Source organism: Neodiprion pinetum, chromosome 6 (assembly GCF_021155775.2).
Source record: "Neodiprion pinetum isolate iyNeoPine1 chromosome 6, iyNeoPine1.2, whole genome shotgun sequence".
Taxonomy (NCBI): Eukaryota; Metazoa; Arthropoda; class Insecta; order Hymenoptera; family Diprionidae; genus Neodiprion; species Neodiprion pinetum.
Genome location: NC_060237.1, coordinates 26,251,168 through 26,264,308, shown reverse-complemented (window position 1 = coordinate 26,264,308; position 13,141 = coordinate 26,251,168). Strand labels below are relative to the sequence as shown.

The 13,141-nt window shown below is 43.3% G+C and overlaps 1 long non-coding RNA gene across 1 annotated transcript; it reads right to left on the bottom strand.

Moving 5' to 3' along the window:
• Positions 1–3,771: 3,771 nt before the first annotated feature.
• On the bottom strand, positions 3,772–11,654 carry LOC124221802 (uncharacterized). Its single transcript, XR_006883869.1, has 3 exons — positions 10,918–11,654; positions 6,613–6,760; positions 3,772–6,276 (listed from the first exon to the last, which is right to left on the bottom strand). It is a non-coding gene; the product is annotated as an uncharacterized lncRNA (long non-coding RNA).
• Positions 11,655–13,141: the final 1,487 nt, after the last annotated feature.

The window sequence follows — 13,141 nt, the reverse complement described above, 5'->3', positions numbered from 1 at the left end:
AAAAGAGCGTGGGATCAACAGAAGCGAAATGACGAAGGAAAAAGCACCTGCTGAAAAATGTCTAAAATTCAGGTTTTCGTTTTTTGGCTGTAACTTTTGATGCGTTGATCGCAGCGTATTGGGACTGCGCCCAATCGATTTCTCTCGCAAAATTACGTCGGAATAGTGCCACAATTAATTTATTCCAGCACTTTCGAAAATCGCGAAAATTTTCGCCAAAAATACAAAGGGGTTAACCTTCCTTTTTTTTTCACCAAAAAATTTTTCGTCTCAGAATTGATTCGTATGACTCTTTCCCGACCAATTGGACCCCAAGGAACTCAGAAAACGCAGCGAAAAGAGCGTGGGATCAACAGAAGCGAAATGACGAAGGAAAAAGCACCCGCTGAAAAATGTCGAAAATTCAGGTTTTCGTTTTTTGGCTGTAACTTTCGATGCGTTGATCGCAGCGTATTGGGACTGCGCCCAATCGATTTCTCTCGCAAAATTACGTCGGAATAGTGCCAGAAAGACTTGATTCCAGCACTTTTCAAAATCGCGAAAATTTTCGCCAAAAATACAAAGGGGTTAACCTTCCTTTTTTTTTCACCAAAAAATTTTTCGTCTCAGAATTGATTCGTATGACTCTTTCCCGACCAATTGGACCCCAAGGAACTCAGAAAACGCAGCGAAAAGAGCGTGGGATCAACAGAAGCGAAATGACGAAGGAAAAAGCACCTGCTGAAAAATGTCGAAAATTCAGGTTTTCGTTTTTTGGCTGTAACTTTCGATGCGTTGATCGCAGCGTATTGGGACTGCGCCCAATCGATTTCTCTCGCAAAATTACGTCGGAATAGTGCCAGAAAGACTTGATTCCAGCACTTTTCAAAATCGCGAAAATTTTCGCCAAAAATACAAAGGGGTTAACCTTCCTTTTTTTTTCACCAAAAAATTTTTCGTCTCAGAATTGATTAGTATGACTCTTTCCCGACCAATTGGACCCCAAGGAACTCAGAAAACGTAGCGAAAAGAGCGTGGGATCAACAGAAGCGAAATGACGAAGGAAAAAGCACCTGCTGAAAAATGTCTAAAATTCAGGTTTTCGTTTTTTGGCTGTAACTTTTGATGCGTTGATCGCAGCGTATTGGGACTGCGCCCAATCGATTTCTCTCGCAAAATTACGTCGGAATAGTGCCACAATTAATTTATTCCAGCACTTTCGAAAATCGCGAAAATTTTCGCCAAAAATACAAAGGGGTTAACCTTCCTTTTTTTTTTACCAAAAAATTTTTCGTCTCAGAATTGATTCGTATGACTCTTTCCCGACCAATCGGACCCCAAGGAACTCAGAAAACGCAGCGAAAAGAGCGTGGGATCAACAGAAGCGAAATGACGAAGGAAAAAGCACCTGCTGAAAAATGTCGAAAATTCAGGTTTTCGTTTTTTGGCTGTAACTTTCGATGCGTTGATCGCAGCGTATTGGGACTGCGCCCAATCGATTTCTCTCGCAAAATTACGTCGGAATAGTGCCAGAAAGACTTGATTCCAGCACTTTTCAAAATCGCGAAAATTTTCGCCAAAAATACAAAGGGGTTAACCTTCCTTTTTTTTTCACCAAAAAATTTTTCGTCTCAGAATTGATTCGTATGACTCTTTCCCGACCAATTGGACCCCAAGGAACTCAGAAAACGCAGCGAAAAGAGCGTGGGATCAACAGAAGCGAAATGACGAAGGAAAAAGCACCTGCTGAAAAATGTCTAAAATTCAGGTTTTCGTTTTTTGGCTGTAACTTTCGATGCGTTGATCGCAGCGTATTGGGACTGCGCCCAATCGATTTCTCTCGCAAAATTACGTCGGAATAGTGCCACAATTAATTTATTCCAGCACTTTTGAAAATCGCGAAAATTTTCGCCAAAAATACAAAGGGGTTAACCTTCCTTTTTTTTTCACCAAAAAATTTTTCGTCTCAGAATTGATTCGTATGACTCTTTCCCGACCAATTGGACCCCAAGGAACTCAGAAAACGCAGCGAAAAGAGCGTGGGATCAACAGAAGCGAAATGACGAAGGAAAAAGCACCTGCTGAAAAATGTCGAAAATTCAGGTTTTCGTTTTTTGGCTGTAACTTTCGATGCGTTGATCGCAGCGTATTGGGACTGCGCCCAATCGATTTCTCTCGCAAAATTACGTCGGAATAGTGCCAGAAAGACTTGATTCCAGCACTTTTCAAAATCGCGAAAATTTTTGCCAAAAATACAAAGGGGTTAACCTTCCTTTTTTTTTCACCAAAAAATTTTTCGTCTCAGAATTGATTCGTATGACTCTTTTCCGACCAATTGGACCCCAAGGAAGTCAGAAAACGCAGCGAAAAGAGCGTGGGATCAACAGAAGCGAAATGACGAAGGAAAAAGCACCTGCTGAAAAATGTCGAAAATTCAAGTTTTCGTTTTTTGGCTGTAACCTTAGATGCGTTGATCGCAGCGTATTGGGACTGCGCCCAATCGATTTCTCTCGCAAAATTACGTCGGAATAGTGCCAGAAAGACTTGATTCCAGCACTTTTCAAAATCGCGAAAATTTTCGCCAACAATACAAAGGGGTTAACCTTCCTTTTTTTTTCACCAAAAAATTTTTCGTCTCAGAATTGATTCGTATGACTCTTTCCCGACCAATTGGACCCCAAGGAACTCAGAAAACGCAGCGAAAAGAGCGTGGGATCAACAGAAGCGAAATGACGAAGGAAAAAGCACCTGCTGAAAAATGTCTAAAATTCAGGTTTTCGTTTTTTGGCTGTAACTTTCGATGCGTTGATCGCAGCGTATTGGGACTGCGCCCAATCGATTTCTCTCGCAAAATTACGTCGGAATAGTGCCAGAAAGACTTGATTCCAGCACTTTTCAAAATCGCGAAAATTTTCGCCAAAAATACAAAGGGGTTAACCTTCCTTTTTTTTTCACCAAAAAATTTTTCGTCTCAGAATTGATTCGTATGACTCTTTCCCGACCAATTGGACCCCAAGGAACTCAGAAAACGCAGCGAAAAGAGCGTGGGATCAACAGAAGCGAAATGACGAAGGAAAAAGCACCTGCTGAAAAATGTCGAAAATTCAGGTTTTCGTATTTTGGCTGTAACTTTCGATGCGTTGATCGCAGCGTATTGGGACTGCGCCCAATCGATTTCTCTCGCAAAATTACGTCGGAATAGTGCCAGAAAGACTTGATTCCAGCACTTTTCAAAATCGCGAAAATTTTCGCCAAAAAACAAAGGGGTTAACCTTCCTTTTTTTTTCACCAAAAAATTTTTCGTCTCAGAATTGATTCGTATGACTCTTTCCCGACCAATTGGACCCCAAGGAACTCAGAAAACGCAGCGAAAAGAGCGTGGGATCAACAGAAGCGAAATGACGAAGGAAAAAGCACCTGCTGAAAAATGTCGAAAATTCAGGTTTCCGTTTTTTGGCTGTAACTTTCGATGCGTTGATCGCAGCGTATTGGGACTGCGCCCAATCGATTTCTCTCGCAAAATTACGTCGGAATAGTGCATTGAAGAATTTATTCCAGCACTTTCCAAAATACCGAAAAATGTCACTTACAATCCAACGGTGGATTATGGTTGTAGGTTATTCCCGTTTTTCGCTCGATTATCGAGCAGAACTCTTTATCTCTGGCCATCATCATACGATACTTCCAGATTCATCATATCCCAAATATTACGAGAAAGGAGTTCAAATCTTTGTCGAAACATAAGCTGATAAAGTAAAAATGATGTTTGGGAAATCAATTATTTATTCATTGCAATTCAGGTTACATAAAATAGTCACAATACATCATGAAACGTCATTTTGCGTATGTTCCAGAGGCGCATGGCATTTGTACGCACACCAGAACTTTAACTACCCTAACTTACTACGATAATGATCATATGAAATATATTATTCCTCGAATCCTGCTCATAGCCATGTATATTACATTTCTCTGTCATGTTATAGTTATCAGAATTAATATACAATGTTTAATCATACTTTTTCGTTTCTTCTCATCTTTCACTTTTACACTATTTGTTAACTTGTCAAATTACTACATACTGAGGCCTGAACACTTGTACTATAATTAAGGCACATCAAATAATCAGCCGAAACTCAATCGATTTCTAGAAGTGTGTGAATTCTTTTTCTCCACCCACCCCACTATTGAAAATTCCCATGCATGTATGGCCGTTAAGAAAACTTGTATCCAGCATTTTTCAAAATCCATTAAAAATGAACTGAAAAAATTCAACGGGCTCAATCTCACTTCATCTTCGCAAATTTATTCTTTTCCAATCGATTTAAATGACCCTCTGCGTACTAATTCAACGTCAAAAGAAATAAAGAATGCATTGGTCAGAGCTAATCAATCGATATATCTCAGCGCCTTTCGCGGCTCATCAGTATTTTGGTTGCAAACCCAAGTAATAAACATTGTGGGGCATAGATTGATGTGTTATTTATTTTTATTTTGTTGCAAGTTACGTGTATAAATTCATTCTTTTTCCAGCGTTCCGATCAATCGTTCAATCTTTGAAGGTACTTCACTCACTTCATCCAAGCTATGATTTTGGTGATGCTTATTTATTTTTTTCCCCATCAGTCCCATATCCACCATACACGTATCGATTGTCAACGTTTCATTATTTATCATCCGGTCCGAGTGTCGTCCAGAGCTTACGTACACGCCTACGTCTGATCAGGTACAACTGCGTAGTACGTTTCTTGTAAACAATAGAAACACGATTAGGACGTGTCTGACACCGAAGAATGAGTCGATGACCGCTCGAGAACCTCTCCCTAGACTGCGAAAGGGATCGACGGGTCACGCACCCGCGTTCTTCCGGTTCGCCGACGTGTGTCTTGACAAACTTTGTTCATGTTTTACATGCGGAAGTGAAGAATTATTTTGTTCGTGGCTTTCCGTCTCGGGTACGGAGCGTTTCAGTCACGTATTTCGTGAGCATTGTTACTTCACCGTGTTAAACAATTTTCGCTATGCATGTTCAATCTTGTGGAGATTTGTGAACAGCAATTGGCATCAATCCACCAAGAATTCATATGAACGCCATTGTCAAGCCGGGTATTATAAAAGTTGAGAAGGTTTCTTCAACCTGTTTAACATAATAGAGGTATCTGATTTTTGCAGATAATTGAATTGCGCACAAGATTACACTAATATTTGCTATAATTAGTTTAAATCTGTCTAAGCACGATTGCGATATCTACAAAATGTTTCGTACGACGGTGCAGATCTAAAAGAGAATTTAACTGCACAGACGTGCATAATTAGAATACAAATTGAAGTTTCAAGGTTGCGAAATAATTGCGTGAGTCGAATACCTCAACCATTTGCAACTATTTCAGCATTCACAAGAGCGGATTATTATTCAGTGGAATAAAGCGTACTCAGATTCTTGCTGCGTGTATTTGCGCCTACTGGAAGCTTGAATGTGTGAACGTATCATGCCTGATGCGATTGAGGAAAAAAATGTTACGAAAACTCGATATCGGTCGACCGCAGACGCGATACTTCGCGCGGCTCCAACCAGGCGAGCGAAAAAGGACGCAGCGAATAATTCAGGATTTTGTTTGCGATTCAAGTCGCGTACCTCATGAGCTTACATTATACATCTCGAGTCACCACAATTGCTACTGGAATTACGTCGAGGCGACCGCAGACTCGTGTTATAACGCGGCGCGGAAAACATTGCGAGAAATTAACAGTCTCCTGCTGGCCGACGACAGTTCGTGCCACACCGTGACAAAGGGGCCCAGGATTCAAGCGGAGCTTATAAATCAACCGTGCAGCAACAGCGGAACTACAACCGCGATTCGCGTCAGATACGCTTGCCTCGTCTCTCGAGTCTATAATCGATCAAATTATTCCACCCAATTTTCTTAGTTTACTGGAATCAACACAAAAGAAGAAGAAGAAGAAAGACTGGGCTCCGAATTTCATCCCCCCCGTTAGATGTAGCTTAATAAATATCCCGCAGAGAATTCTGATCAGCTGTTAATTTCAAGCAAATTATGCGAATACGAGTAGATGTGAAAACTGATGGATTCAAGCTATTACAGGTCACGTTTCGTTTCGTTTCATTGAGCAATTGTATGCATTTGGTAAAAATACGATAAAGAAGGCGTTTTGTAATTCAGCACCACCTCAGAGACAATATGTTCTTTGGCAAAGCATCTCCTGCTTTGAGCGCATAGCGTGACTACCTGACGAGTTGGCGACGACTGGAAGATCCTGACTTTGTCTGAACAATGCCTAGAAGAATAAAAAGGTTATTTAAGTATTGCAATGAAACTTTGCTGCTGAAGAAACACGTTTCAGACGCATTAGTCCTTCAAACACAGTCCCCTTTAGGGTTTATTTGTGTATATGGCTCTTGAGTAATTAAAAATGAACGAGTTGGCACAGCGCGACGTCTCGATCAGAATACGACAGAAGTAAGATCCGGAGGTAAGATAAACTTGAGTAAAGAGTGAAAAAAACGTCTCCCGTGAAACGGGTGGCAGCAGGTCGTGTTGCAGCTCTTTGAATCAGTAGCTTTGTTTGCACGGTTCCGCAGAGCGGCTCTCTCGACATCGTGGAATACATTACCTCCGGTATTCGTCGATTTGAATATCAATTCCATTAGCTAATCCGCCTCCAGCAGGTTCCGTAGGTACCCGGCGAAAGAAAATTATTCAATCCGCTCGACTCGATATTCGCGATATGCAGTCGCACGGAGAAAGGGAAATGAAAATTGCTAGAAAAGAAGAGTGCTAGATTAGCCAAAGGAAAATAGCCAGCGAGGTGAGAAGAGACCAGAGAAACGAGGGCGAGAGGATCGGCGGGGGGCAAGGGGGGCACGGAGGTGGCGAGAATTCCTATTTTTGCAAGTGCGGCAGACAGTTGGACGGCTGTTCGACGCACCTACGATGTATGTACGGTATAGAACGGTTTCTATTCGCGTGGGCTTCGCGCGGTTCACGCACGAAAGCCCAGAAACACACGAGGTGGGAATTTTTAGCGAGTAAAGGCTGCAACCAACAAACGCCCCTCGTCTGAAACATCTGTCGTCTGCGAAAAGTACATAAGACGTTCCCGTGCTAAAACGGGAGCACTCGAATGCTGTTTTAATAATAGGAACAAACGGCGGCAGCGCACGCGCCATATTTCAGGGTAAAATTGCGGTCGTTTCTTCCGGCTATCGTCCTCTGCAATTGCTGCATCCATACCCATTACGAGTTGGCGTGGAACTCGATTTCGAAAAAACAACAAACACACGTAGACGCAAAAATCGCGGTCAGAAGTTTTCCCCCTCCGGGTTCACCGGACTGACGTAAGATCAGCGGCTATAACTTTGCACTCGGTGGCAGCTGTGGTCGGATACAACAAACGTCTCGGGATGATCTCACAATGGCGAGAGAGTAAATATAACGAAGCGGAGCTGGAGATAAACTTGATGTAGAATAAGATTAAATAGGGGGCAAGGAGGGGGAGGCTGCCTCGGGGTTGCGTGTGGTCAGCTAGCCAGTCGGACGGTTCAGGGCGATTCAGCCTGCAGCTGAAGCTTCAAGCTCCGAGTTAAGGAGTAACTCAAAGCTCTTCGTGCCCGCGGGCATCCTGAGTTTAAAATCCGCGCTAGTGCAGCGTGTGACTTTTCGCAGGCGCGTATCCAGACGATGACACAGCGACCACCGCATTTAGACGGTCCCCTATCCCGGCAGCCTCCAATTTCGTTTATTTGAGATTCTGGCATGACGCGCGATCCGCCGCATTCGCGGTTTAGCGCTGATTACGTACGTCGCTTTTACAAGAGAAAAATTTCGCTTTTTTGTAGGCCGGATGAAGGCTGTCCTGTTATGCAACCGATGTCTTTGGCATTGAAACCTTCTGCATTGATATGATGTCACGTGAACTTTGAATTTTCTTTCTTTCCGGCTTCGCAGTAATATTATAAGCCTCGACTTTATCTGTCTACAGGTCAGTCAAACGATTCTAATACTCAACGATCAACAATGTTCAAGTTTATACAGTGTTTGATCTGTGAAAAAATAACGTTCGAAGTATTTAAACGCCGACTAGATTTTTATAGATTATTATTCAAGATTAATTGCCAGAGAGCAATGGAAACACTGGAATGTTGAAAGATCAAAGATGAATGGAGGTATACAATTTATTGGATAACTCGTCAATTTGTCCGACCGCCGTGTACCTGGTATAAGAGGAAATTAAAAGACGAATCTTTGCAGCAGTAGCTTATACGAAGTAGGTAACTTCAAATAACTTCCGCAAGAAGCTTGGATCTATTAATAAAAACTCGTCCTATTTTAGGTGTACTTGAAAGTACGCTATTTATCTCGTGATTCTATGATAAAACTGTCAAATTACCGTGGTTCTCAAATTGACAAATAAATTTTTACTCTTAGCTAGAAATGGATGATAATCTGGCGCATATGACATACTCGGAAGTAAAATTGGTTCCAATATCCAAGTCTTACCTCTCTATACGGTACAACAGGAAGCGTCCAACACCTTACATCTACAAGCAGTCGTTCATCGTGCTCGTAGTTACATTTGTCACGAAGTTTGTTGGAATGTGCCTCTAGGTGTGATGTGATCCATCTGTCTGTCCCAAAACTCCCGAATAGAATCTTGCTGCACACTTGACAGTCGCTATGTAAATAATTATCATTTCTATCCTCTTATCTGCCGCATCGGAAATGCTGCTGCCACGTCCTGGCTGGAAAATACGTAGGTACGTATAATCTTTTACATTCATACGCACGGGTAGATATAGATATACTTGTTCCCCGTGGTGTCTACCAAAGCTTAAAGACGCCGCCCAGCTCCGAAGTGGAGGCCGACATTTTTCAAGGAGCGAAGGAGTCAAGTACATCACTCCATGCTGCACCTGTGCGCTATGGGCACCAACCTACTTATACAAATTTTATGTACGCTGTCGAGTATGCTCGCACCTTACGGTACAGGTATGTGCCAGTTATGTGGATGGTCAATCCTTTCTTCGCTTCGATTCCCGCTGCACAGGCAAGTGGGTGAACTTCACATTAAGACTCGAGTTGCGTAATAACGATGCTCTGTAATTTACTTGGCGTTCACTAGAAGTATGCATGTACACTTATGCAGCTCAATTCCGACTGAATTAATCAAGCACGGTGCTTTTGAAGTTTGTAAGACCATGGAGGACGTGGGATGAGAGCGTGAGAGGAGATGGAATACCATATGCAGGTCGCATATGCCGAGGAGTATTGCACCTGGATAATAATCTTGGAATTTTCATTTATCCGATTTTGGAAGTTTACAAATTTTTTTTTTTAGTTTGATGAGAAATCAGCTACACGATCTCCGAAGGTCGGAATCAAATTCTTTTAAACTGGATGAAAGAAGTTTTTACTCTAGTATTGCTCAAAACCGGTAACCCAACTGCAAGAAGTCTGGCTCCTGCCTCTCCTTAGCACATTCTCCGTAATTTTTAAAGAAAGTATTCCTCAAGGCAAGGAATCGTGGTTTATAATTTCATTATTTTCGCACTATACGCGCACCTGCTTCACTCAGCTGTGGAATAATAAAAGCCCGGGTGAAAATAGCGACGAACTGCGTCTGGCATCGCTCGGGGGCTCTTTTCTGTACCTCTTGCGATGCGCACTTATACTAGCTGGGTAAATACTGTACAGAGTCGTGCCTGATTTTGAGGAGCCGGTAGAGCTTTGAATTTTCGAGGTCGCCAAATAAATCCGCTATTTCAGTTGTTGTCAGAAAAAAAAGATCTATAAAGCGAATGACCCGCGCGGCTGGCGTATATTCGTCCAGTCGAGTTGAGAACGAATCGCTTCAACCTTTCAAGGGGGTGCACCGCGTTGTCGGCGAGGTGGATTGAAGCTAATGCAATTACTTTTTTCGTCCGCCGTTCGTGTCGAGTGCGCTAAAATAACCAGAAGAACAAACAATATTTCTCTCGAAAGTTACGGTCCCGCAGCGCAGATACGCATGGTCAAAGACGCGTTTTCATATCTCACAACCGACGCGATACATAAAGCTTAAAAGCTTCGATTTGTTACAGGAGTGGTCCCCGCTCTAAGGCTGCAGATTGCATAGCTCTCGGTGTACGTTGAAACGGCACAAAGTGACTGCCAGGCGACCAGTCCTTTTTCTTTTATACCTCGGCTGCCGGTCCGACAGGTAAGAGAAAAGAGCAAAATTCACGCGGCGTCTTACAGATTTTTTATCTTTTTTTTTTTGCTAGGTTAGCTGCACAGATCACCTTCTCTTTTCACGATTAAATAAAAAGTGCGACGACACGGCGGTCGTCACGGACGTACGTTGTGGCGTGTCGAGAGGGGAATTTGTTTGAAATCAAAATACGCGAGTGGCACATATAACGAGATCACGTTTCCAAAAGACGTAATTCGAGTTGACTGCCGCGGTACGTTGGGCTGAAGACCGCGACGGAAAAGAAGAGAAGAGCAACGGAGGCGGAGACCGGGACCAGACCTCACCAGCACCGCGTGTTTTCGGTTATTTCTAATTCCAACAAATTGTTCGGCCACGTTTTCCGCCCAGACTTAACGCAAAGGCGACGGGGTGGCACATCCAGGGATACCCTCGAGTACAGAGACTGGTTCCCGTACCTTGTACTTCACTACCACAGCAGCTACTCTTAGCCCCGGGGGCGTAGCGCAGCCAATCAACGCGTCACTAATTAAAATTCACGCCACCTTAGCATCTCCGATCTTGAAAATGAAGGGAAAAAACGTGGTGAAAAAAACTACGCCGGGGTGTAGTTTTTCTGGCGTGTTTTTTTTTCTCTCCTTTTTTCACCTTTCTCTCTCTCTCTCTCTCTCACTCTCTCCTCTTTTGATTTTTTTTAACCAGCAGCGGCTCATCTGATCTTATACATACGTGTGTGTCTTCAGACATGGAGACGAACTTGTGCCAACTTCCGGTGTCTTCTGGCTTCTGCTGCAACCAAACTGTTACCGCCACTGCCGCTGCTGCTGCTGCTGCTGTTACGCCCGATATCTCTATGCCCTTCCGCCAACGGCCTATTCATCTGACAACTTCGCGGGCTCCAGGTGCACGACCGCCTGTGCCGCGATGCTTCCAGCCGCTTATCGCTCTCTTCAAATTCGTTTAGTCATTTTTCAACACCCTCCACCGTGCACTACCCCCTATCTCATCCTCGCACGTGCTGAGATCTATTTCAAAGATCACAGCCTGATGAATTATAGCGATATTTTTTTCATTCACCGTCGTACCAATACCAGAAATAAATGAATATCCGATGCACAGACTTTGCACGTCGATCAATTATTCCCTGCACCATTGAAATCCATTTATCAAAATTATATATCGTCCGTCTAATCTCATTACACTTTCACCGTTTGCCACTTTCTGTACACTTGTGAAAGCATACATCTATATATGTACCCTGTAGATTACAGGTACGTGTAATACGGTTCGGAATTATGTACGTCTGTTGTAGTTTACACGATGAAAAAAGATTAGAGTAAATAAATATTTGAAAAATCTTCGAGGGCGGCAAAGCATTAAAGTAATTTAACGAGCGACACACTAGGGCAAGAATAGGCTCTGGGATGGTAAAAGAAAAGAGATGGTTAGGCGCTGCAGAGGTGACTGACGGACGGCACTAATGAGACAGCGTCGGTCTGGTTTGATCGCAACGCTGCAATAGGTAGACTCGTATAACCCGGTGTGTTCGACAGGACGTATAGTAAGGTACGTACATAGGTGTGTCAAACCTTTCACACACCAATACGTTGCGGAGATTACGCAATCTGTGCCAGAAAATAAATTCAGGGACCGTGTGGATAATTATGTTCTCAAGTTTTGCCTCCAAAACCTCGGCGGATTGACATGTTTTCCACATACAGGTATTTAACACGCGTGAAAAAAGATTTCCATGTTTCATTCGGTGGTGGCTGAAAGAATCGGAAGTTGCACGTAAGTTCAAGGATTGCAAGAAGCAAACTCTTGCCTGAGATTTATACCTTGTACCTGCAGCGAAGACGCTACTGGAGGAACGCGCGTGTGTCGCGGGTGCTAAATTGCTGGTAAATGAGGATTGCGCGTAGGTTGCCAATAACGCGCGGTTGGTTGCGAGCGTATAAATGCCCGGTGCCAATTATTAGCTGAAAGCCGCGGAGTCACGACCCGCGTACCGCGTGCACGTTATTCCTCCCTTCTGCCCCCGGCTGATGACCACGCGTGCGCTCCACGAGCTGAATGCAAAATCAAAGTGAGAATGTGCACCGAATGAGGATTGGAAAATTCGATAGAAACATCGATACGCCTAACGATTTGCAGACTTCCTGTTCGAATATTTCAACGCTTTGACCAGCGCCCCCAGCGGTCCAATTCTAAGGGAGCTTTCGTTTTCTAAGCGTTATTTTTGTGCAGCTTATTCTCATGTAATAAACTGCAGAGAGGTATAATCTGATTGAATTATATTAGGTATCATGGATGCAAAAATCCGACGGATGTTTATGGGAGGTAGACGTAGGGTTGACGTTACATTCGTGAATGAAAAAAAGAAAACGTCCGTTTGACATCTCGTCAACGCGACGTTGTACCTGGGCGCCAGAATGGCGGGTTAATTTTTATTCAGCAAGTGTTACACCTGCGAACTTTAGCTCGAGGTGGGCATGAATTATTCTCGGCGAGAATCTATCGTGGGAAGGAATTAGAAGGAGTCACTTCTAAAAGCGCGCGAGTTCATTTCCCCGCGCGAATAGATAATGTGTCCTCGACACAAAAATATAATAATACAATATTACCCGAGATTCTGGTCACCGCAGTAATTTCTATGACCGTTTTCAACTGGTTTTAAAACAAAACTCGAAACCTTACTTCTGAGAATGCCGTAGATCCATTTTCTCGAAATTCTAATCCGAACGATGATTTATTGGAGAGATCTTGGCCCTCTGAACTTTGCCGAAAATGTATGCATACCGAAAAAAGTGAAGCCATCTGGGCGGGTAAAGTAGCTACTCTCCTGCGTTCGTTTCGAATGAAAAGAGGTTTGGTCCAGCCCTCTCAGCGGCTCGCAGCATCTTAACCGGGCGAAGATGCAGCAGTCGGAGTGTCTTGAGTGTCCGATGTCAGG